The following is a 26,475-nucleotide window of genomic DNA, read 5'->3' as shown; positions in this document are numbered from 1 at the left end:
GGAGAAAAGGTGCCCATACTCGGCAAACCACCCCCGAGTACAGGCTCTGAATGCTGGCATTGCAAAACTACTGTCCCTTGAAATTCTCTCATTCAGGCTGGTGGAGACTGACACCTTCCGTAACTTCATGGCATTGGCAGTCCCACAATACAACGTGCCCAGCTGCTTTTATTTCACCAGGCAAGCCTTCCCTGCCCTGCAAAAGCATGTGGAGGGAAAAATTAAACGCCGTCAGTAGCAAGGTCCACCTGACCACCGATGCGTGGACCAGTAACTATGGACAGGGACGATATCTTTCCCTCACTGCCCATTGGGTAAATGTTGTGGAGCCGGTTACAGATCTTGAGAGTGGCACTGTACATGTTCTGCCAACTCCAAGGATTGCAGGAATCCAGTCTGCACATTGACTCCTCCTCATACTCCAGTTCCTCTGAATCAGCACTGCAGGAGCCATCACAGTCTACCTCCACATGGACCCGTGAACGCTTACCTGTTACGACCGATATGAGCACAGCCATGGCCAAACGTCAACAGGCCGTATTGAAATTAATTTCTTTGGGGAATCAAAGCCACACAGCGCAGGAGCTCTGGAATGCCATCAAGCAGGAGAGCGACGTGTGGTTTGTGCCAGCGAATCTCCAGCCAGGCATGGTAGTGTGTGACAATGGTCGAAATCTGGTGGCAGCTCTGGGCCTAGGCAACCTCACTCACATCCCATGTCTGGCACATGTGCTCAACTTGGCTGTGCAGAGTTTTTCGAGGGACTATGTGGATCTTGATGCACTGCTGCACAAGGTCTGCATAGAGTGCGCTCACTTGCGGCGTTCCAGCATGGCAACATCACGCATTGCAGCTCTGCAGCGCCGACTCCGCATTCCGGAACATCGCATCATATGTGACCTACCCACCAGGTGGAATTCAACATTACATATGTTGGAGAGGTTGTGTGAGCAGCAGGCAGCAGTAATGGATTACCAGCTGCATCAGGCGCAAACAAGTCGCACTGCGCGCCATTCACACTTCATCACCACTGAGTGGGCCTCTATGAAGGACATCTGCCACGTTTTGTGTGCCTTTGATGATTCCACGCGGATGGCGAGTGCAGGTGATGCAAGGGAGGAGGTTGTGGAAGAGGTGGCGGATGAGGAGTCACAAATGCCATCTGCTTCTGGACAGTCTGCGCAATGTGGTTCCTCACAAAGGACTAGGCAGGCGACAGTTTGTGAGGAGGATGAGAAGGAGTCATTGGAGGAGGAAGACATCTGTCCAGAGGAGGGAGGTACACAGTGCTCTAGTAGTTAGTATGTAGAGCGACGGTGGGGTGATGCAGAGCAGGCAGAGATGACGCCTCAAGCAGGGGACAGCGTTTCTTGTGTCTGCAGCACATGGTTGATTTCATGCTGCAGTGCCTGAGAAACGACCGCCGCATCGCCCACATTCTCAACATGGCTGATTATTGGGTGTACACCCTCCTAGATCCTCGCTACCGGGACAACTTACAAAGCCTCATAACACCGTTGAACCGGGAGCGTAAAATGCGGGAGTCTCCATTCCACCCGAGAGCAGTGCTGCTAGTGCTTTACAAAGCAGCTCAGTGCGTCGAGGCAGTGGAGGAAGCTCTGCACAAAGAGGGAGCAGAAGCAGCGCCTCAGCACAAGGCAAGACCAATATGGCCCAAATGTGGCAAAGTTTTGTGTCCCCGCCACAAATGTCTACACCATCACAGACGGCTCCAGTCAGCAGGATGCAACGTTTCCGTCAGATGGTGACAGACTACATGTCTTGCCCTCTCAGTGTTCTCCCACACGGCTCTTCCCCCTTCAAGTTTTGGGTCTCTAAGCTGGATACATGGCCAGAGCTTAGCCAGTATGCATTGGAGGTGCTGGCTTGCCCTGCTGCCAGTGTATTATCGGAACGCGTCTTTGGTGCCGCAGGTGGTGTACTAACAGACCGTCGCATGCGACTATCCTCCGATAACGTTGACCGGCTTACTTTTCTGAAAATGAACAAGGCCTGGATCTCGCAGGAATTTGCCAGTCCTCTTCCAGATTAAATAATTGGGTGTCAACAGTATCCAGGTCTCCTGTTGTGTTCATGTTTCTACCACCTGAACTGTAATCCCTGGGCTCCAACACCGCCAGTTGCTGCTCATAAGTGCCGTCTGCACAGTTAACACATGCTCCAGTGTTATTGGGGTTCAGTAACGTAAGCTGATCCCCTGCTGTGTGTCCGGCAATTTCTCCTGCTCTGTCCACATTCACACTACTACAGATATTAAACTTGCTCCAATTAGGCCTCTGCCTTCACTCTGTTTCTATTATTTACCCTGGGCTCCAACACCGCCAGTTGCTGCTCATAAGTGCCGTCTGCACAGTTAACACATGCTCCAGTGTTATTGGGGTTCAGTAACGTCAGCTGATCCCCTGCTGTGTGTCCGGCAATTTCTCCTGCTCTGTCCACATTCACACTACTACAGATATTAAACTTGCTCCAATTAGGCCTCTGGCTCCACTCTCTTTCTACTGTAATCCCTAGGCTCCAGCACTTCCAGTTGCTGCTCAGAAGTGTCTTTGGCACGGGTACTCCCTCCTGCCCAGCCTGGTTCCAGCACGCCAGCTGCTTCTAGGTAGCGTCAACGTCACTTTGCCTCCAATACGTTGTACTGTCGTGTTGCGGTCGGGTTAGCCGACTCTATGGTGCCTGCAGTTTAGGTGCTTCCTATGTGGGCTGCGGGATCTGGCAATGAAGGCTGGTTCCGTAGTGCCAATAGGACACGCTCCCCCTGTAGGACTATGGGTTTCGGTAACTACGACCGGCTCGCGGCCTTGCAACTTTTTTTTCATGTGTAACTTCTGCTGCCTATCTGAGTTCCAGTACCATTAGCTGGTTCTTTGGAAGTCAATCTTGAATATGTCCCCCTGGGTTCCAGTAACGTCAGCTGGTTCCAGGCAGAGCCTTTGGCTTAGGTGCCTCCTTCTCGGTATCCGAGTTCCACCAACGTCTGCTGGTCCTTGGTAGTGCTTTCTGGCACAGGTACCTCCTGTTTAGTAATCGGGTTCCAGTACCATCAGCTGGTCCTCGATAGTTCCATTAGCTATTGTACCTTCTGCTACCCATCCAGGTTCCAGTACCGTCAGCTGGATCTCAGCAGTTCCACAGCCTTCTTGTACCTTCTGCTACATTTCCAAGTTCAAGCTTTTTGAAATGGTTTTTGGTAATCTCTCTGGATCTCCCTGACGACGACCCTAAAGACGATGACCCTGAATACCACCCCGAAGAAGACGACGACCCCGAAAACGACAACCCTGGAGACGACGACCCTGAAGACCACCCTGAAGAAGACCAAGAAGATGACCCTGAAGAGGATGATGAAGGAGAAAGTGTGGGAGAAGTAAAAAAGAAGGTGAAGAGCATGGAAGTAGTGAAACATAAATATCTGACAAAATATAAAAAAGCTTAACATAGTCAATATCTTTGTAACTCCGAACGTCTTAAAAAAAATTAATTCCTGCTATTCCATTTGATTGGACTAAACCTCTATGGCCTCTTTCACACATCAGGTTTTCGCCATCAGGCACGATCTGGCTCTTTTGACAAAAACCGGATCCGGCGAAATGCAATGCCGGATCCGGTTTCCCCCCCATTGGCTTACATTTGCGCCGGATCGCGCCGGATGGCCATGCGTTTCGTCCGTTTTTTGCCGGATCCGGCAATGTGTCGCAATCCGGCGTCTGGAAAAAACGGCTACTGTAACATTTTTTGTCTCCGGCGAAAAAGCCGGACCCCCCGGATCCGGCGCGTCCGGCTTTTTCACACAATGAAAGTCTATGAGCGCCGCAATGTGCCGGAACCGGCGAAAGCCGGATCCGGTGGCTGGATCCGGGTTTTTGGGTCTGAGCATGCTCAGTAGCTCTGCCCACAGCACACATATATAAAAGCATGACAGTGGGACCCTCAGCCACACTCAACATGCCACCCAAGACAGGAACCAGGTGCAGGAGAAGGCAGGAGACCACTGCAGCACCATCAGCACCACCACCACCCCAAATGGAGCAGCAAAGGGAACATGCTGAAGAACGGGAGGGGAGTCCAGCAGCAGATGAGAGACGGTAATTATGAAATCCCCCATTCCTCAAAACTAGGGCCATGGAATATCAAGATATTCATTGGCCCTTTGTTTCTCTTTATTCAACAGCCGCCGAAGAGATGCAGCAGCAGCAGCAGCACTGGCAGCACTGGCAGCAGCAGCAGCACCACCCACAGCCATGGAGTCTGGCCAGCAAGAGGACACCACATCTTCTTCTGGGAGCCCTCCCCCGCATCGTCAGTGTTTGACGGTAAGTTTTTATTTCCAAAATCCATCATCTCTGTAATATATGTCTATTCATTGCCTTTTATTTCAAAACAGGAATCACAAGCTGAAGAGGAGCTCCCAGAAGAAGAAGGAAGGGGTGGACAGACACCTGGAGTGGGCTCACAATTGGTAAGAATTTTTCATCAAACACAGAAACACAACATCACACTACACACAACACATAGAAAACAATGTACCGCAGACATCACACAGCAAACAAATATGCCAACATCCAAACACATACATTTTTTTCTTTTCTTCTCTAGTCTTCCCAATCTGGTGCTCGGCCAAGAGGTCCTCGCAGTGCCTCCCAGGGTCGTCGGCGACAGCAAAGCGGCGGTCACCAGCGTGTAAGTATAATATTTAAGTTAAATTTTGGTACACTTTTTATTTCATGTCTTAAAGTGTGGTGACTAATTTTGCTATTTTTCTATTTTACTTTAACAGCCTTCACAGCGTGCTCCCGACTCTAACGGTGAGGATGGAGGAATAGATGTGGACCACCTCATCGATCTCGTCAGAGAAAGGGAGCCGCTATGGAATATGGCTGACCGCCGCCATGCTGACCTAATTGTTACCCGACGGCTCTGGGAGGAAATCTGTTCGCTCCTTGTGGACCACTGGGAGGACCTCGATGCTCGGGCCCAGATTAAAGAGCGTAAGTATATACAGTACCGGTTGCTTGATGTAAACCAGTGTTTCCCGAACTCCAGTCCTCGTGGTCCCCACGGATCATGTTTTCAGGATTTCTATTTACTATGGAAATCCTGAAAACATGACCCCTGGGGACCATGAGGACTGGAGTTTGGGAAACACTGATGTTGTATACTAACCATTTTGTCCTTTATCGTTTCAGGGGACAGAATTGTGAAGCGGTGGCAGTCTGTGAGGGATCGTTTCAAGAAGGAGTTCAATAAAGAGATGCGGGCCCCGAGTGGATCTGGAGGACGCAGGAGCAAGTACAAGTACGCACGAGCCCTGTCGTTCCTCCGGGATACAATGGTCACCAGAAGGTAAATATTACACACCACATGTAAAAAAAAAATGTTTAGATGTAACAATTTTTTTTCAGCCAGGGCCATGCCATGTCACTATTTTAATTGTTTTTTTTTCTCTTTATTCCACAGCACGGTGAGCAGCACTCGGTAGCCTGCACGATTGGACCCTTCTGAAGCGATCCCTGAGGAGACCGGCACTGAGGGACACTTCGACCGCCCCGGTACATCTGCACCTTCCCAGCCTTCCCACACATTCGACCCATCTGTCCCATCCACCAGCACAGGAGCATCGTGGCAGCCTACATTACATGAAACTGCTGGTGAGGAGATCGCTTTCCCTTTACCCCACCCTTCTGCCCCTGCCACCTCTAGCACACCTGTGGGTACTGGGCGGCAGCGGCAGAGGGGTCAGGAAAAGACTTATGCGCCAGAGTTCTTGCATCTGAATGCATCTTTCCAGAACTGTCTAAAAGTCTTGTCAGAGCAAATCTCCGCAGGCTTTCAGCAGATCAACTCCAGCATTCTGGAGGTGAAGACACTTCTGCAAACCATGCATTCAGAAGCAAGATCTTCGCCAAACCACACCTTTTTCAGGTCTGTTGTGGAGCGCATGGAAACGCTCTCTCCTAGCCAGCAGATGCATGTAGTGCTCTCCAGCACGTTACCTCCCAACCTCCTCCTCCCACCCCAGTAGTTCCTCCACCTGCACCCCCTCCAGCCACTTTCCATCCTCCCCCTCCTATTACATACCAGCCACCTCCCCAGTACAAGCAACCTCCCCAGTACCAGCAACCTCCCCAGTACCAGACATCTCCCCACTTCCAGCAACCTGCCCCGTACCAAACTCCTTCCCTGTACCAAACTCCTTCCCCATACAACTTTCCATCAACATCATCTGCTCCTACAGTCCCTGCCCAGCCCTCCACTCCACCACCCACCACCTCTTCTGCCTCCCACATGTCCACCCATTCTCTAGCTTTTTCCACACCTTCACCTCTAACTGTTCCTTCCCCACCACGATCCCAGTCCTCTCTCCACACTCCCAGTGTCGATGTGTCCCGCAGCCCCTCCAGCAGTATTTCCACCCCACACTACACCAATTTATAATGTGTATTTTGTAATAAAAATGACCAGTTGGTTTCAAACCTTTATTAAAAAAGTTTTTTTTAACTTTAAAAACAGTTTACAAAAAAAAAATAATTTTTAAATAAAAGTTAAATTATCGTTTACACTGGTTGTCTGTCATTTCTTTCTGCGGTGAAATATGTTTAAAAAAAAGGTTAAATACAAAGGTAAAAAGGTATTCAAAACCAGGTATATAACTGTGGGTACATTTTAGCTTTTTGCCACAGTTGTGTTCCTGGTTGTGTTTGAAGCAAAGTATTTCACCTAAAAAGTTGTGTTTATTGTTGGTGATTTCCTAACAATGTACACAACTTTTGTTAAAAGGTGAAATACTTTGCATAAAACACAACCAGGTACACACCTGTGGCCTAAAGGTAAAAATAGTAAGACCATGACAAGATAGCCAACTTTGGTTGGCAAAGGTATATTCTGTTGGTACAGAAGGTACACAAGTTTGGTTAAGGGCACAAATCTTTCACACTCTGTCATCCTGCCAGTGTACTCTGCTTTGAGGTGACATAAAGTATAGTGCAAAATTGTCCCTCATTACTGAAACCGTCACAGAACTTCTAGTGGTAATGTCATGGTAATCTTGCAAGGTGGTTTCTTCAGAGGTGTCCTCAATGGAAATGGGTTCCTTGCAGATAACAAAATTGTGGAGTACCACGCAAGCTTTGATCACCTCGTCCACAGTTTCTGTCTTGAGGTTGATCGCAGTCAATAGGACCCGCTATTTGGCTGTCAGAATACCAAAGGTACATTCAACCATTCTTCTTGCTCTTGTGAGGCGGTAATAAAAAATGCGTTTTGTTCTTGACAATCCTCTGCTACCGTACGGTTTCAAAAGGTGTTCTGACAGCTGGAAGGCTTCATCCCCTACACAGACAAATGGCATAGGTGGACCAGATGTTTGCGGCAGCGGTCTACGGGATGGGAACTGGAAGGTGTTTCCATACAGTTTACCCCCCATGGCAGACAGTTTGAAAACTTGAGAGTCATTGGAGCGGCCATAGGCCCTAATATCAACAGCAATAAATTTGTCAGCGATGGCCATGAGGACAATTGAAAAATATTTCTTGTAATTGAAATATTCCGATCCCGATCCGGCTGGCTTTACAATGCGGATATGTTTCCCCCCCACAGCGCCCAAGCAGTTTGGAAACTGACATATCTGTTGAAACTTTTCTGAAATTTCAATCCACCTCTCTGTTGTGGGCTCTGGTAATAACTCTTCAGCTAAGGAGTCCCACAGTGCACGGCATGTGTGCTTCACTATTCCAGATATGGTGGAAATCCCGAGTCTGTACTGGAAATGCAGTGACGAAAGGGATTCTCCAGTTGCAAGAAATCTGTGGGGAATTAAAAAACAATCAATTAGTTTAAAATAACAGCATTACATACCAAAACTCAGCTATAACACTTGGAGATACAAACTACCACCAACAAGATTGCAGTGAAAGTGTGCTCTGATGCGAGCATATCCAATAAATGTGGCTTACCTTAAAGTCACCATCAGACGCTCTGCGGGTGAAACAGAGAAGCGGCAATAGGTGTCCGATTCTCTTATGAGGTTTGCAATGCGTTCCACCAAGTAATCAAAATTCTCCATTTTCATCCGAACATACCCAAAAAATTTATCCGGGTTTCGTCTAAGGTCCATGCAGAGTGTAGAATAGACCCCACGCGTCATTCTCTTGGCTGTGATGGGGTGGATCCACAAACGTCGTCTACGATGCCTGATGCGCTGCTGTCTCGCTCTCTCCTTCTCCAGAACAATCACCCTCAAACGATTCGCCTCCGCTGTAAAATCTGCCAAATTCTTCAAAATATTTCCAATCACAACATCCATCTTTGCCAGTAACTTGCTCTTCTCTCCAACCTGCACTTTCTCCTCTACAACCTGTCAAAGAAGGGCTGTAGAGGAGAAAGTTTATGGATTAAACGTGCGCTGCTTGACAAATCAATCCTTCCAGGTTTTATGAACTGTACTTTTATTTCCCAACGCGTTTCGAAGTTTATACTTCTTCCTCAGGGGATGACATGTCATCCCCTGAGGAAGAAGTATAAACTTCGAAACGCGTTGGGAAATAAAAGTACAGTTCATAAAACCTGGAAGGATTGATTTGTCAAGCAGCGCACGTTTAATCCATAAACTTTCTCCTTTATAATCTGATGATTCGTGGTCACGGCGTGGCCCTTTGGATGTGCAGCAGGCTGACTACCTACTTCTATGTGTCTGAATCTCCCCTGTATAAGGTGAGTATAATGAATTGATTTTATATCAAACTCTACTCGGGTAAGACCCTATTGCGCTCTTTCTTTTTCAGCTGTTTTACCAAAGAAGGGCTGTAGGAACACGGTATATATAGTTTTTCAGTAGCCAATCCCGTTCGGAAGGCCACAAGGGGCGTTTTTAAAAACCGGATCCGGCGTAATCCGTCAAAAAACGGATCGAAAACCGGATGAACCGGATGAGACGGATCCGGTTTTGGCTGTCATGCGCAAGATGGATCCGGTTTTACAAAACATTTGCCGGATCCGGCGCTCCGGCACGACACCGAAACGTGCCTGACGCCGAAAACCTGATGTGTGAAAGTAGCCTTAGCTTTTAATGTCTCCTCCACCTCCCCCAATATATTCTACATTATTCTTAGTTGTTTTCCTTCATGTAGAATTAACCTACAAGGAAAGTAAGGGTTTATTTTCATTCCGATATTTGTGTCCCATTGACTTGCATTGGTTTCCGGTATCGGAATCGTCGATATCCGATATTTTTGGGGTGTCAGTCCGATCCAATCCAATCCGATCCGATATTTCCCAATATCGGAAGGTATCACTCAACACTACAGGTCACACATCCTACAGAAGTACAGAATGTCTAGTCATCCTTTTTGGGAACTGGAGCTCAAATCCCTTTAACGTTAACAAGCTAAGCATTAGTACATGTAGGGATGTGGACTGTCTTAGGGTATGTGCACACGCTGCGGATTCTGCTGCGGATCCTGCTGCGGATCCGCAGCATATCCGCAAGCAATGTACAGTACCATGTTAGCCAATGGGATTTCAAAACCACAGTGCCCACGGTGCGGATTTTCTCGCACAGATTGTCAATTCTTTCTGTGGATTCCGCAGCAGTTTGCCACCATTGTCCAGGTGTCAAACCGCAGGGAAAAACCGCTGGCAAATCTGCAGTAAAACCACAGGTCACTTTACCTGCGGTTTTACCTGCAAATACGCTCGGAAAAATCCGCAGGTGAATCCGCACTGTGTGCACTCACCCTTACTCTGTTCCTGCCCTGAAGGCAAGAATTGCAATGTGTGAATAGTGTCATGCGGTTTTACATGTAATAGTGATGTGTATCTTATATTATGTGTTATGGTAATGTACAGCATATAAGTCATGTACAGTGCTGATGTAATGTACAATATGAGTAGAGTATAGTGCAAGGTAAGCATAGGACAAGCTTTAGGATAGCATAAATATGGTTTATATAGTAAATGGTTAGAGAAGTGCAGTGTTAAGTTCAGATGAGGTGGGCTGCTGGGACAGCATGGGCTAATCATTCTAGGCAGTGGTAGCCATACTGACATCCCTGATGGACATTCCAGTAAAGTCTGGAGCCTATGGCTTTGGCCAGGTACCAAGGAGGGGGCCTAGTCTTTTGAAATCTCGAGGTAGGTGAACGTGGAAATACATAGGGGGCAGGTGGCTGGTCCTGGGTGCACTGTCCAAGTGAACAGGAAGTCCCTGAAGCTATTGGAGTCAGCGTGCTTGGAGATACTCCAGGATGAAGAGGTACTGTACTAAGGAAGGAAGAGGTGTGAAATGCTATTCCACACATCACCATCTGAAGAACTTGAACTGACTAGTAAGTAAATATTTGCCTGTTATAAAGAATTTGTTGCCACCTGAATTGTGTGAAGCCTGGAGGCAGCAGAGAACTGTGGTCTACAAGTGAGTGTGATGCACCTCACACCTTACAGCACACTGGGATGCCGCTCGTCTGTAAAGTGCAAGAGCGTAACTGAACAGCAGCTCGGTCATGACTACCGCGAACAGCCATTACTCAATGTAGGTACCTGTTATGGTCTGGCTACATACACTTTACTTCCAATGGCCATGGCACCAAATATAAGCTGAGCAGTGGGGTTGCCGGGTGTCTAACACAGTTCTGATATTCTCCTTTAAGGATAAGTCATCCGCATTTTAGTTTAAGTCAACTCCTTTAAATAGTTTTTTTTTATCTTTTATTTTGTCCACATTCAGATTGGAGTATATTGTGGTTTCTATAATCAGTGAAATATTAGTAGCAATCCTAAAATTGTTTCTGGCACACTGATATGCAAAATGTGAATGCAGGTTGCCAGAAGTGTCTACACAGATTACAAATTATTTTGTGCAAAATCTTAGTCATAATCTTGCCCTAAATAAAAAGCCTAATGGTAGTAGCTCAAACCTATAGTGTATGGGATATGTAGTGCATGTTACAAGTCTTCAGTTAAGTAGAAGATTCCCCGAATAAAGAAGCAAAGGAGAGATTAATTTTCTAAAATGTGATAGTAAGCCAAGAAGATAATTGTTGCTTACTAACTACAAGTTGGAACATCAGTGGTTTGGGATTAAAAGAAAAATGAATATGGTACTTTAATACTGCATATAAAATTGTATATATAAATAAAATCACAATGAAAAAGTTCTAGGGGACATTAATGCAATAAACTAAACCCACCAGGGTTTGCCTATCAACACCTGCTTCACATACAGTAAGACGCAGATTTCACTACAGTATAAGGAACTAATGTTGATTGTGTAACACTGTTAACCAATTAAGCCTCAGTTGCTCGCTTATTATGGAACGCATGAGTAATTGTAATCATGTATTCATATACAGCATGTTTAGATTGTTATTGATTTGTCAATCAAATAAAAAGGACACACTTTTCTAATCTTAATTGACCCACCACATAAACAAAAGACTGATTGCAAAGCAGGGCTACTTAAATTTGTGTCCTGTTTTACATGTTTTTTTTTTTTTTTTGTTTCTTAGCCTTTAAAGGTTTACTCCAATTTTCTTGGATATTGTTGGTTTCTGCTCATAAAAACAAGCAATTTTGCAATTTACTTTTGATTTAAATTCCTTTTCATTCTCTTAATATCTCACATTTTTTAATATATTGATTACAGCTTTTTGACAAGGTGACCAGCCATTCCAACTGCTGTGACCAAGCATGAACAGTGCTTACAAGTTTTTTCTCACTGCAAGTACTGCACTGAGGATGGCCATGATCTCTGGAGAAAAAGATGAGCAGTGCTTATAAGTTCATTCAAAACTGAGCTTTTAATAGCCAGGATATCTGGAGCTCAACCTAATTAGTGCTAGTTTATTCCAACTGAGCATGTAGGAAATAGACTGAGGCTGACCAGGATCTTTGGAGAAGAACATGAGCAGTGCAAAAGGGTATATTCCCACGGTCAGTAAACGCTGCAGGTAGGACATCCGCAGCTTCCGACCCGCATCGTCCAGATGTTACAATATAGTGGATGGGATTTCAAGAAATCCCATGCCCACTATGCATGCACCTGTAGGGGGTGGACTGACCTATGGACCTGTATGAGATGGAAAGAACATGTAAAGGAGCATGTGCACTATGCTTTATTGTATGTGTATGGTTAACAGCTTGGAATTAGTGCAGGATGACGTAGTACCAGGTTTTGGCCACAAGATGGAGACAGAAAGCAGTGTGAAAAGGACTTAACAGCAGGCCTTAGGCTGGGGAAACTGCATAGTCATGGTGGGCGGAGTTACGGGATGGAGAAGGGGATTTCCAGAGAGAGGAGTCCCAGGGGCAGGGCAGAGAGACACCCATGGGGAAGAAAGAAGTGAGAAGAGCACAGGAGAGAACAGAGAGAGAAGAAGCTCAGGAAGGACAGAGGAGAGCCAGAGATGGTTACTCAGAGAGGGGGGTGGCCCTGAGGAGGAAGCCCTGGGAAGGGACAGCAGCGACTGACGGAAGGTTTGGGTACCGGACGGCTGGGACACCGAAGAGTGAGTAGGTGTACTGCGGGCAGACTTAGCCAGGGGGAAGCGCTGTGGCCGTGGGCGTAACGGCAGCCATGGTGAAAGAACCAGGAGGGTCTTCGCCAATCGAAGCTGAAGGAAGGTGACAGGTACCCAGGCCAGGGAGCAGATGCAGGTGTGTCTGCTGTGGATGTCAAGAGGACACTGAATAAAGTTTGGACCTGATTGAACGGATTCTGCTTCTGCCTCCAGTCTGTTCCGTGGCCGAAAGGGACCACCCCCTTGTCGGCCCACGTACTACAATTAGCGTAGTCGGCAGGATCATCACCGCCTAATACACCAATGCCAGCGGTGAGACCGCGCCGAAGATTTAAAGGACCTGAGCTGAACAGGTTGAAGATTTACCTGAGTGGATAACAAATTAAGACCTGAGCTGAACAGGTTGAAGATTGTGCCTGAGTGGATTACAATTTGGACTGTGATTCGGATTGCCGGATTTAATTAGAAGAACTCTGAACAAAAGACTCTGCGCCCCTGCAGAAATGGCTGTGGCACTTAAGCGCCTGAAAGAACCGGAGGAGTTTGCTGCCACATTGGATTACCAGGGGCAGCTATGCCGAGCCTGCCCCTGGGGGGAGCGGTGTACGTCTAGTGACAGCCGCTCCTTCTCATTGAATGCTGGAAAATGGGTGAAGGGGCCAGCCCACGCCCCATGCAAGAAAGGGAGTGATGCCACTGATCAGGCTGGGTGCAGCTGCTTGGCACCATTGAGCCTCAGGAGCACGGACACGATGAGATGTTGCAGCTGCCGTGGCCTTGAACGGGTGGAGTGGCAATGGCGGCGGGAGGTCGAGGCTTGGGAATCACAGCCAGTGTACCGGACACTTACCCAGAATGAAGATCTTTGGACCAAGCTGGGGTTGCTGACACCTGGACCTGCGGAGTGGAGGGAATAGGCGTGCCCGCCCGCAGCACTGGCCGTGCTGAAGCAGCCATTGGAGAAACTGCCGCTGATGTGTTCCAGGGAACCATCAGGCCTGGAGGTCAGTCCTGCCGGATGGCGGGATGAAGAGCAGCAGCGGACACCAAGCGATTGGACCGGAAGCAGCGGACGTCCGGCGGGACCCTTCCCGCAGGTGACAGTTTAAGACACGAACCCATCCAGCAGGAGGAGGCCAGTGGCATCGTGAAAACTCCAGTCGCTCGGGAGCCTGAGTCCCCAGAGGAGCTGCGGAGCAGCCAGAAGGAGGCCGCAGCGCCGGGGAAGATGAGCGATTCCCTGCCCTGGCTGACGGCACCGCAGGCAGCCGCCGCCTCCCCGCCCCATCCGGGCGCTAGGCCCAAAGTCCCCGATATCGATTCTCAGCCTGGCTCCGTCCTGTCATACTTTACTAGCCCAAGGGGGTGCAAGGCCCAAGGCCCACTCGCCTGAGTCTCAGCCTCCCCGCCCGGCCTCTGCTCACTCACCAACATCGGCGCCCGATGAATCCGCGGCCTATGCTAGGCTGGCCAATGTCTGTGCCATCGACCCCCGGCCTCCTTGCCCAGCTTCTCCTCGTCCTGCGTCACCAGCTCGGAGCGGGCCTGCGGCCTACACGGGGCCATCTGTCTGGATTACCGATATCATCGCTCAGAAAAAGAACAAGGAGCGGGAGGTCTGGGCAGCCCTCCATGAGAAGGGGGAAACCGCCATGTCTGTTCCCTGGAGCCACGGGCGGCTAGTATATACTAACAGAAGGATTGTCGGGGATGACAATGGTCAAAGGTAGGGAGTATGTAGGGGGTGGACTGACCTATGGACCTGTCTGAGATGGAAAGAACATGTAAAGGATGATGTGCACTATGCTTTATTGTATGTGTATGGTTAACAGCTGAGAATTAGTGCAGGATGACATAGTACCGGGTTTTGGCCACAAGATGGAGACAGAGAGTAGTGAGAAAAGGACTTAACAGCAGGCCTTAGGCTGGGGAAACTGCATAGTCATGGTGGGTGGAGTTACAGAACAGAGAGGGGGATTTCCAGAGAGAGGAGTCCCAGGGGCAGGGCAGAGAGACACTCATGGGGAAGAAAGAAGTGAGAAGAGCACAGGAGAGGATGGAGAGAGATGAAGCTCAGAAAGGACAGAGAAGATCCAGAGATGGTTACTCAGAGAGGGGGGTGGCCCTGAGGAGGAAGCCCTGGGAAGGGACAGCAGCGACTGACGGAAGGTTTGGGTACCGGACGGCTGGGACACTGAAGAGTGAGTAGGTGTACAGTGGGCAGACTTAGCCAGGGGGAAGGGCTGTGGCAGTGGGCCTAATGGCAGCCATGGTGAAAGAACCCGGAGGATCTTCGCTATTCAAAGCTGAAGGAAGGTAACAGGTACCCAGGCCAGGGAGCAGAAGCAGATGTATCTGCTGTGGATGTCAAGAGGACTCTGAATAAAGTTTGGACCTGATTGAACGCATTCTGCCTCTGCCTCCAGTCTGTTCTGTGGCCGAAAGGGACCACCCCCCAGTCAGCACACGTACTACACACAGATCACCTGTGGAGATGGACATGCGGCACGTCTTTCTGGACCGCAGCATGTCTATTTATCTTGCAGATACGTGAGTCTCCGCAAAATAAAGTCACCCATACATTGTATTGGATGCGGTGATTCCGCACGGTTAAATAAACACATGTGGATTCACTTGCATTCAAAAGTCGGCAGCGCTTTGGACGCAGTGGACATATGCTGCATCCAAAGCCCTGTCAACTACTGAGCGTATGCACATACCCTAATTGTTCCACTCCTGATTTTGACTTACAAAAACGGAGGTAATAAACTCCCCAAATTCTCAATGTGTGCATGTGGCCATACTGATCCTGAGTTACAAACAAATTATATTCAAGAACTGCATTCACTGTTCTGCTAGTTTTCTTCGGATGTGATATTATTGATACCTTTAATATCTTACATAAGAGCCTATTTCGTTGGGTCATTGTGAGTTTTACCTATGTCAGAATACTATTAAGTATCTATATTTACATGGCCTCTTATAGATGACTACTTTCGCTTCTATTCAACATTCTGAGAAGTGGCTTTTACGGCATCTTTTTTAAACATTTTTACATAAAAATAACGGTAACTTCCAAGTGAAAGATTCCTGAGGAACGGTTAGGTCACATCTTTTAGCAGCTTCATGACTTCTGAAGAGACGCAACATATGCACACCATACCTACAAAGCGCTGCCAATTACTGACCATGTACACCTGGCCTATAAGTACAAATGATCAAATCTTAGTCATAATTTCTGAAATCTGATGGTCCAAACAAAATCAAACAATGTGAGATTTGACTTGCACAAATTGCCCCCAAACCACCATCACGCCTCCTGATTCAATCCAGTAGTCTTGTGTTTGTCTGCCAGCATCTATATCCGCTGAGCCACTGGGTGCTGATTAATCTGTGCCTTTAGTCGACCCCTTTCCACTCACAGGATTAACATGTCCACAGAAAACATCATAAATAGAGTTGAGCGTATTTGTTCGGGTTCCCTCTTATTCGGCAAGCTATAGCACTTACCGAATAAGCTGCAGAGGGAACCTGGCTTCCTGAATCGCACCTGCTGATCAGCTGATCGGTGCCGCTGCTGTGTCACAGTCACAACACATGCATGGAGAGCCCAACAAACAGGATCTCCATGCATGTGCTGTGACTGTGACACAGCCGCGGCACATGCAGTCTATGCGGCACATGCAGCTGTGGCGCCAATCAGCTGATTAGCCGGCGTGATCTAGGGAGCCAGGTTCCCTCTGCAGCTTATTCGGTAAGCGCTATGGCTTGCCGAATAAGAGGGAACCTGAATAAATTTGCTCAACTCTAATCATGACTACTACAGATTCTTCTGTGCCAAAACTGTGCCCATGTTTCTCAGGCATCTCACTTCCAAGTTACTGAGGCCCCTTAATCATATTAAAACAATCACCATACATTACTAGAAAACCTCACACTTGTTAGCTTCATAATTCCAGCACAATTAAACTACCTTCAATTTTAATTGGAAAAAAATTGCCAAACCTGGCAAATTCGAATTTCAAAAGGCTTGATCATTACTATTCATTGGTTTAATCACACTGAGCATGTAAGCACTGCACCAAGCATGGCAAGATCTCTGGAACATAACTTGAGCAGTGTTTACAAGTTAATTCCCACTAAGCTTAGAAGCACTGCACTGAGACTGGCAAGATCTCTGGAGCAAACCATGAACACAGCTTATAAGATAATTCCTACTAAGATCGTAAGCACTACACATAGGCTGGCAAGATCTATGGTGCAAAACACCAGCAGTGCTTATGAGTAGAGTTGAGCGAATTTGTTCGAATTCGGTCGCCGAATCTGAATTTGCCATATTCATGCCATATTGGTGCCCTATTCGTGCTAAATGTATGTTTTATGATCGGCTCCGAACATATTCGGAATTTTCTACTCTCATTGACTCTAATGACATTCGGCTGTGTTTGACGAATATTGCAAAAACAATGTTTGCTGCCGATGGTATTCGAAACCGAATCCAAACAAATTCGCTCAACTCTACTTATGAGTTAATTCCTGCTAAGCTTGTAAGCACTGCCCAGATTCTGGTGAGATCTCTGGAGCAGAACATGAGCAGTGGTTATAAGTTAATTTGCACTAATCTTGTAAGGCTGGTTTCAAATTTGCGTCTGTGTGTGCAGCATTTCATCCGCATACATCTGCATGCGTTCAGCATACATATCTCTAACATGGTGTGCGCAGGGACATGCGTTTGCATGCGTTTGCCTGTGGATGCGTACCCATGCGTTGTTTCGCGATGTGCGGCGGAGCGCGTCTAATGCAACATGTTGCATTTTTTTAAGCGTAAAATATCTGCGGCCATACGCATGTGGACGCTTGCGGATGGAGTGCGTCAAAATAACGCATTACAGTCTATGGGAACGCATAGGTACGCAAAGACATGCGTACACTCGCGTTTGCGTATGCATGCGTTTTTCTGAGTAAACATGTCCAGTAACTGGTTTAAACCACCCCCCGCACATAGCTGTATAAAAAGAGGGTATGGGCACTGGAAGTCCAGTACTCTCCAGACTCTGGAAGTGATTAAAAGCCATTGCATCTTCTTTTAAGACTCTGAAATCAAAATTTTAGTATACATGCTAATGTCTGTCTGTTTTTCTCCCTGCAGTCTGTAATCACTTCTGCTTCTCTTGCAGCATTCCTGATCATGTCCTCCAGTGCAGAGCAGACCTCACAGAGTGGACAGCAGACCGAAGTTAGTACATTTGCTACTCATTGGTAAGTATTGACTGTCAAAATTACACATATGGTAAAATCATGTATTTTCTTTACAGAACCATTCCAGTGCAGATGAGCAGGAGCAGCAGATTCAGGCCCAAGTTCCAGTGGCAAGACGGAGTGTAAGTATTCTTGACTGTTTTTTGTTATTCAAGTAGAAAAAAAGGACAGCATCCCTTCCAGGTGATTAGAAGTTTTCAAAAACTTTATTCTGCCAAAATGCAACGTTTCGACCTTTGCAGGTCTTGACAAAGACCTGCAAAGGTTGAAACATTGCATTTTGGCAGAATAAAGTTTTTGAAAACTTCTAATCACCTGAAAGGGATGCTTTTCTTTTTTTTCTACTTGATGGTATATGCTTCAATTGGGTCATTGGACCATAACGTGCATCTCCCTATTGAAGCGCTGTCGGCGAACATATGCTGATATTGTTTTTTGTTTTTCTTGACTGTTTTTGGTTTAAGTGTTTTATATTTAAAACATTAATGTCTTTATTTCATTTCTAGGTTCCACAACGGGAGGAAGAATCCATTGACATTGACCTCCTCATCACATTGGTGGAGGAGAGAGTTCTGTTGTGGAACATGGGGATCAGCAGCACTCGGACGCTGTGGTGATTCGGCGGCAGTGGAATGAAGTGGCCCAATCGCTGATGGCTGACTGGGACAACGCCACGCCACAAGTCTGAAAGGATTTTTGCAAGTATTGCAATGTGGTCTTATGCAGCAGTGAACCTGTAAGGCCGGGATCACAAAATCGTGTTTGATGCGAGAAACTCCTGCGAGTTTCTTGCATCACACACGGTTGTGTGATCCCAGCCTAAAGTGCATTGTTTAACAATTTCTTTTTTCCCCCGTCACAATGAACAAAGTCAGAACCCGTTGGCGTTCGATAAAGGATCGCTTCAATAAGGACCTGAGACAGGAGATCCAAGTTCAAAATGGTGCTGCTCAAAAGATCAGAAAATACAAGTGCTCTTTCCTGAGGCCTGTGCTTGCTCAGTAAACGTAAGTATTTTGGTGTTGTATTCCATAACCTAATTTTTTCTATTCCAAAGGATATGTTGGCGCTTTTACAATTGTTTTTTTTGTAGTAATATTTTTCATTTCTTTTCCACACAGAGCCTGGAGCAGCACCATCGACCCGGGATTGTCCTCATTTGGAGCGGCCACTCATCGAACAGCCACCGAACAGTCCCAGTCATCCACCAGCGATGCAGGAAGTGGGCAGGCTTCACAGGCTGGAGAACAAGCAGATGGTCCTTCAGGTGTTGCCCTGTTCCTGTCCTCTGCCACTGCTTTTTTGGGGTCTTCCCGCCAGCGGCAAAAGGCCTTGGACAGGTCACTCATGCCCGAGTTTGTTCACTTGAGTTCGGTCTTCCAGAATGGCCTATCGAAGATAGACTGGAAAGTGGTTTTGCCCCTATATAAACACACTTTTCCAGGATGTCAGCCGACGCCATGACCACCTAGAAGCCGACCTTCAGAGACTGGCACGGCATTTTTTTAATGCTAAAGAGCTGGGTATGTTGGGACACCTTATGCCCGATCTCCATCTGAATATGATGCAGGCCTGCAATGCTGCTTACGTTCAGGCTATGCAGCAGACTCGGTACTTACAGCAACCACACATGGCATATCCGCCTGTGCCACCACTAACCCACTTCACATCTTTACAGAGTTCTGCTGCATACAAATGTACCACCACCACCATGCCCAGTCCTGCTGCACACCACTATACCGCCACCACCATGCCAGGTCCTGCTGCTGAACGCCAGTCCACCGCAACCACCATGCCGGGTCCTGCTGCTGAACGCCAGTCCTCCACCACCACCATGCCGGTTCCTGCTCCTGCACGCCTGTCCACATCCATGTTGCCGAGTCCTGCTCCTGCACTCCCGTCTACCTCCACGATGAAGAGTCCTGGTACGGAACACCATCCTCAACCCACCACTCCCACCCTCCCAAAGAGACACAGAAGAAACAAGCTGTCTAGTACCAGCATTGGACAGCAATCTGGACAGAAATCAAAAAAGAAGAAGCATGGCCCCAAAACTGTCTTACCACCTACGCTCTCACCTCCCTGTTGTCCAATTTCTTTTTCCCTTCCAGTGTGTCTCTCCCGTCCCATGCTTCCCCTCTTAATATGTCTACTCCCATCCCTGACCTCCCAGACCCCACACATTTAGTAGGCCCATCCCCTGGAACCCCTTGATCATGCACATGTAGCCAATCATCCCAGTTCCACACCCCCAGGTCCATAATATTTCGCCCTCGTACTTTCATAAAAGTTAATTTTTGCTGTTAAATAAAATTGTGTTTTTTTCCCCAATCACTGCTTGTTCTTTGTCTCTTTCTGCGCGGTCGCCATCAACACACGCGTTGAGCACATTTTAAAACTAGGTATTGTAATGTTTTTTTAAAATTACGTACTTTAGGGATACCAGCAGACTTTCCTCAGCAGGAATTCCTCTACATATTTGTGTGTCCTGCCTGCTGATGGCTCCTTGTACACATAACAGCGAATCATTGAAGCTCTGTTGAGACATCCTCCTGTACTCAAAATATTTATCCGGGTTTTCATGGAGCTCACTGTATAAGGAGTGGTAGGCTCCACGGCTCTCTTGGACTTCAACAATGGGATGTTGCCAAAAGTGATGACAACGTCTTATCCGTCTTTCTCTTTTCCTTTCTTGCTCAAGAGCAAACGCAAAGGCAAGAAACAATTTCACACCCAAATCCAGATTATGATAGCAACTCTCCATGCGAAAATCCATCTTGACGCTGGATACACCAGCAAAAGATGAGGATTTCATCTGTACAAGTGTCAATATACAGAATTTCCATGAGACGCCCATTGGGCATGTGTCAAGGAAATTCTCCTGGAAAAGCATTTTCCTATCAAATGCATGCGCATAAAAAGCGCAAACGCATGCAAAAACGCATGCAAACGCTGTTTTTTTTACTGTCATGCGTAAGATGATGCGAATAAATAACGCTGCGTTTTTGCATGCGTTTGCGGTTGCAGATGATGCAAATGTGCATAGATGCAAATGTGAACCTAGCCTTAGCCATGTACTGATGCTGCCAAGATCTCTGGAGCAGATCATGAGAAGTGCTTATTAGTGCTTTCCCACTAAGCTTGTAAGCAGTGCGCTGAGATTAGCTGAGATATCTGGAGCAAAGCATGAACAGTGCTTATGAGTTCATTCCCACTCAGCTTGTAAGCACTGCACTGCACTGCGGTTGGCAGATATCTCTGGAGCATATTCTTGGGGCCAACATCAGAGCTACTGCAGTCCGATGCTGCCTTGTGGTGTGGCCTTTCCGCTGACCTGATCTGTTAACCAAGCAAGAGCACTTTCCTACCCAGCAAGCAGGAGGCCAGTATGTGTGAAATAGAGCACTCTTCCTTGAAAGATGGTACCAACCCTTCACTAAAGTAATAGAAATATCATGCTGTAATAGTGTGAAATTCTGTACTGATTAAATATCAGTAAATACTGATTATCCAGTTTAAAGTTTTCTTCAATTAGTCATGGCAAAAGTTTTGTCTATTGTTGTTTTTGCAGCCCTGTATCAGCTCTGTATCTTAATAAGCGAAGTCTACGGTACAAAACAAAAATAATATAAAAAATAACATTCCGTAAGACTTTTCATTTATTAGCGTTTGTTAAAAAAAAAAAAAAGAAAACAGCAAGGTCAGACAAGGTTGGATAGTTATACCAGCAAAACTCAATCCAACAAAAATACTGTGACCTTCTGTAATCTCTATGGAGAGTTTCTCCAATTAGTCATCACATACAGTAGATCATTATCCAGTATTACTTTTAACATTTTCTTTTGCCTACCATCAGGCATTGACATTGCTAAAACTAAAAATGATGTATACAACTGCTGTATATGGATAAAACAAATAAACTAAGAATAAACAGAATTCATTACCACAATTTTTTTCAGTGACCCATGTTATGCTTTCAAACGATCTTTACTCGCCCTTCCCAGATGCAGCGCTGAGTCTCTGCTGCCGCTACCAGCGTATGTTATTGTCTGCAGTGTAGATGTCATGTCAGCACTACAAACAATAACTGAGACTCTGTGCTGGACCTTGGGAGAGTTATTAAACACAGGTTTTTTGTTTTTTTTAATCAAACCTGAAAACCCATTTAAACAGCTGATTTACTACAGTGAAGCCATGGCCAACCCATCAGTTGCCAATTCAGGGAAAATATACTGTTACATAAAGACCAATGAGAAAAATTGAGGCGCATGTAATATATGACCATATACAACTCACATCAAACAAAATGCACCATAGTTAGCCAGGTTAGCAGTGTGATCATGGAGACACATAGGTCTGCATGAGAATTGTATGCACAAATTGGCAGAAAACTTTAGAAACCCTTCAGTATCTCCATTGTTTTCATTTTTAGAGAAATTGGATTAGTAAAAATGATTAGGATATGTTTTACACAAAAATAGAATATGTCTTTTGTTTTATAAAAGAGCATTACATTAAGATTTTATTAACCTATATCCCCGTATGTAATATCATTCCCATTGCTACAACATATGGTATGTTAAAGACAATGATTCCAGTCCTATTTCTAGCATGTTTGTTATTGCTCATCTTTTTTTACATTTCACAGTTATCTTACAAAAACAATATGCTATTTTCCTGTATAAATGGCTTTTTCGTAATGTTTCTTCTTTGAAACCGAACAGAAATCATCTAATACAATACTGTTATCTAATTAGAGCCTTTAGTGATAGCCTAGGAGCTTTCTGATAACCTGTAGGTCTATAGGGCCGGTTTTAGACAGAGAGGGGCCATGGGCAAAAACTTTAAAGTGGGGCCCCAAATGCTCACATATTGCACCATCACTCAAACATTTCGGTTGCATTTACATTCGCCAAGTTCAGGCAGTTAAACGAGTGTGATCGACTATGTTGAAGTCATTTCTCGGCCTCTTTACACTGGCTGAGGAAGAATGATGGGCATGGGATGATCACTAGTAGAGCAATATGTCCCCATACAGTATCATATTGTCAGCAGCATATCGGTAGTTTTCACCAGAAGATGTGCTGCTGAGAACAATGATTTTTGTTCCAGCATAAACAATCCAATCACTTGATGAATAGGCAGCATTTTGTTCATTTAGTATAATGCACCTCATAGTTCTCCACATAGTATAATGAACCACATACTTGTAGTCATCCATATAGTATAATGCACACCCCATAGTCCTCCATAAAGTATAATACACTCCTCGTAGTCCTCCATATAGTATAATACACTTCCCATAGTCCCCCATTTAGTATAATACACTCCTCATAGTCCTCATATAGTATAATACACTACCCATAGTCCTCCATTTAGTATCGTGCACACCCCATAGTCCTCTATACAGTATAATGCACTCCCCATAATCCTCAATATTGTTTAATGCACTAGCCATAGTCCTCCATACAGTATAATGCACAAGCCATAGTCCTCAATAAAGTATTATGCTCCCATAGTCCTCCATATTGTATAATGCATTCCCGATAGTATAATGCACCCCATAGTCCTTCATATAGTATAATGCACTCCCCATAGACCTCCATACACTATAATGCATTCCCCTTAGTCCTCTATACAGAATAATACAGCCCCCATAGAGTACATACAGTATAATACACAGCCTATAGTCCTTGATACATTATAATGCAGCCCCCCATATAGTACATATAGTATAATGTACTTTCCACAGTCCTTGACAGAGTAAAATTCCACCCACAGAGTAAAATGTGGCCCCAATAGAGTAAAATGCAGCCCACATAGAGTAAAATGCGGCCCCCATAGAGTAGAATGTGGCCCCCATAAAGTAGTATGCAGCCCCCATACAGCATAATCCAGCCCTCATATAGTGTAATGCAGTCCTCATATAGTGTAATGCAGCTCTCATAAAGTATAATGCATCTCCCATATAGTATAACGCAGCCCCTTTTTGGCACAATGCAGCCTCATATAGTATAATGAAGCTTCAAATATTATAATGCAGCCTCATAGAGTATAATGTAGCCCCGTAGATTATAATACTGCCTCATAGAGCATAATGCAGCCTCATATAGTTTAATGCAGCTTCAAAGATTATAATGCAGCCCCCATAGAGTATAATGCAGCCCCATATAATATAATGTAGTCCCATATAGTATAATGCAGCCCCAAAGTCCTCCAGTATTAAGGCTATCACAATGTAATCACTGATTTAAAAAAATACAATGCTCACCTTTCCCAATTCTTCTGCTGCTCCGGTGTCTGCAGCACATTTCCTTAGCAGCATGGCGAGTGATAAAGTGACATCATGGCATCAACTGCATCAGATTCAGAGGGGGAATGATGGGAGAGGGAGCGTTAGCTGTTGTGCTTTCCTTAATCATTACTTTCTACTGTATCGGCATCAATGATGCTGATACAGTTGTATGAGCAATGCAGGGGTGGAATGGCAAAGCTAGTGCTGGCACCAGGTCCCCCTGAATCACAGCCCTCATAGTGGCTGGGGAACACTGGTGAAGTGGGGGCCCTAGGCAAATGCCTACTTTGCCTGCCTCTGAGTCTAAGGTCTGTTAAATGCACTTCAGAAGAAGAAAATGCTGAGTTTATGTAGAACTGTCAACTGATGTGTCTTCAATGTAAATAATGAGATCTTAAATTTTAATTATGCAAATTGTCTCTTCAGAGAGGAAGAGGACTAGAACTCTAGTGCCACCTATTGGAGGTAGCAATCCTAAAAGTCAATGTTGACCCTTTAACGAGCCTAGTTACATGACTTAGGATAAAAGCCAAGCCAGAATCTCCATTTGCAGACACTGTGTTTCAGGGTACTTCCCCTCATCAGTGCAAAGTGGGAGATCTGGCTTGGCTGTGAGAGAGGCGTCTGACCGATATCCAAGAAGTATCATTTCTCCTTGCGGAGAATGACATGCTAAGTATGTCAAGGTGAGGAGACTTAAAGCCGCAATGCTCCTCTGGGAAATATGATAATTATGCAAATTGTCTCTTCGGAGAGGAAGAGGACTAGAATTCTAGTGCCACCTATTGGAGGTAGCAATCCTAAAAGTCAATGTTGACCCTTTAACGAGCCTAGTTACATGACTTAGGATAAAAGCCAAGCCAGAATCTCTATTTGCAGACATTGTGTTTCGGGGTACTGCCCCTCATCAGTGCAAAGTGGGAGATCTGGCTTGGCTGTGAGAGAGGCGTCTGACCGATATCCAAGAAGTATCATTTCTCCTTGCGGAGAATGACATGCTAAGCATGGCTTTTATCCTAAGTCATGTAACTAGGCTCGTTAAAGGGTCAACATTGACTTTTAGGATTGCTACCTCCAATAGGTGGCACTAGAGTTCTAGTCCTCTTCCTCTCTGAAGAGACAATTTGCATAATTAGCATATTTCCCAGAGGAGCATTGCGGCTTTAAGTCTCCTCACCTTGACATACTTAGCATGTCATTCTCCGCAAGGAGAAATGATACTTCTTGGATATCGGTCAGACGCCTCTCTCACAGCCAAGCCAGATCTCCCACTTTGCACTGATGAGGGGCAGTACCCTGAAACACAGTGTCTGCAAATGGAGATTCTGGCTTGGCTTTTATCCTAAGTCATGTAACTAGGCTCGTTAAAGGGTCAACATTGACTTTTAGGATTGCTACCTCCAATAGGTGGCACTAGAGTTCTAGTCCTCTTCCTCTCTGAAGAGACAATTTGCATAATTATCATATTTCCCAGAGGAGCATTGCGGCTTTAAGTCTCCTCACCTTGACATGCTTAGCATGTCATTCTCCTTAAATTTTAAAGAACCCCTATGCCAGAAGAAATTCAACTAAACTTATATATAGGTAGTTTCTATCTATCTATCTATCTATCTATCTATCTATCTATCTATCATGTATGTACAATTATAAGGTAAGTGAGTATTTTTACCATATAAACTTGAATGCTTGTTTTTTGAAGCATATCAGGTGATATGCATTTGTGGAATGAGGGAGCGTGTGTACTAAGGAAGCAACAATCTTTATCAAGGTGTGAAGAATTAATAGGCAGCCTGTTTTCCTCTGGAAAAATGGGCTAAAAAAGAGATTTAACTGACTGAAAATAGTCAAGAGTGTCTCAAAAACAAAATGATAAAAAAAGACATTAACTGCTAATTTGGGAAGAATCTTACATGAAGCCACCAAGAACCCATTATCCTCTAGTATTTATTTAATCATCCTTTGCTTATAGAGAACTATCATATTCTGCTGCCCTTTACCATCACCATCATCACTGTATCCAGTGGGGCTCATAATCTATCAGTATGTCTTTGAAATGTGGGAAGAATCCAAAGTATCCAGAGGAAACCCATGCAAACACGAGGAAAACATTCAAACTCCTTTCAGATGTTTCCTTGGTGGGATTTGAACCCAGGATGCCAGTGCTGCAGTGCTAACCACTGAGCCACCATGCTGCCCATACTGCTGAATTCCAGAACAGCAACCTTCTTGGAGTGCCCAGAGGAACAAGGTACTCAGTGCTCAGAGATATGGTAAAGTTACGGAATGCAGAAAGCTGACAACCTTTGAACAAGACACAAAAGTTGAAACATTAATATAGTGCCAAGAAATAACTGATGACAGATTATGACTGATGACAGATTATCT

At 45.7% G+C, this 26,475-nt stretch overlaps 1 protein-coding gene across 1 annotated transcript in view; it reads right to left on the bottom strand.

The window, feature by feature from the left end:
- Positions 1-26,475, bottom strand: part of NKAIN2 (sodium/potassium transporting ATPase interacting 2) — a 1,580,095-nt gene that overhangs the window by 153,450 nt on the left and 1,400,170 nt on the right. The gene's annotated exons all lie outside the window — the stretch shown is intronic.

This window comes from Dendrobates tinctorius, unplaced genomic scaffold, assembly GCF_039654945.1.
Source record: "Dendrobates tinctorius isolate UK_male_01 unplaced genomic scaffold, ASM3965494v1 ptg000046l, whole genome shotgun sequence".
Lineage (NCBI taxonomy): Eukaryota > Metazoa > Chordata > Amphibia > Anura > Dendrobatidae > Dendrobates > Dendrobates tinctorius.
Note: the sequence above shows the minus strand (reverse complement) of the source record. Positions and strands in the feature narration are given on the sequence as shown.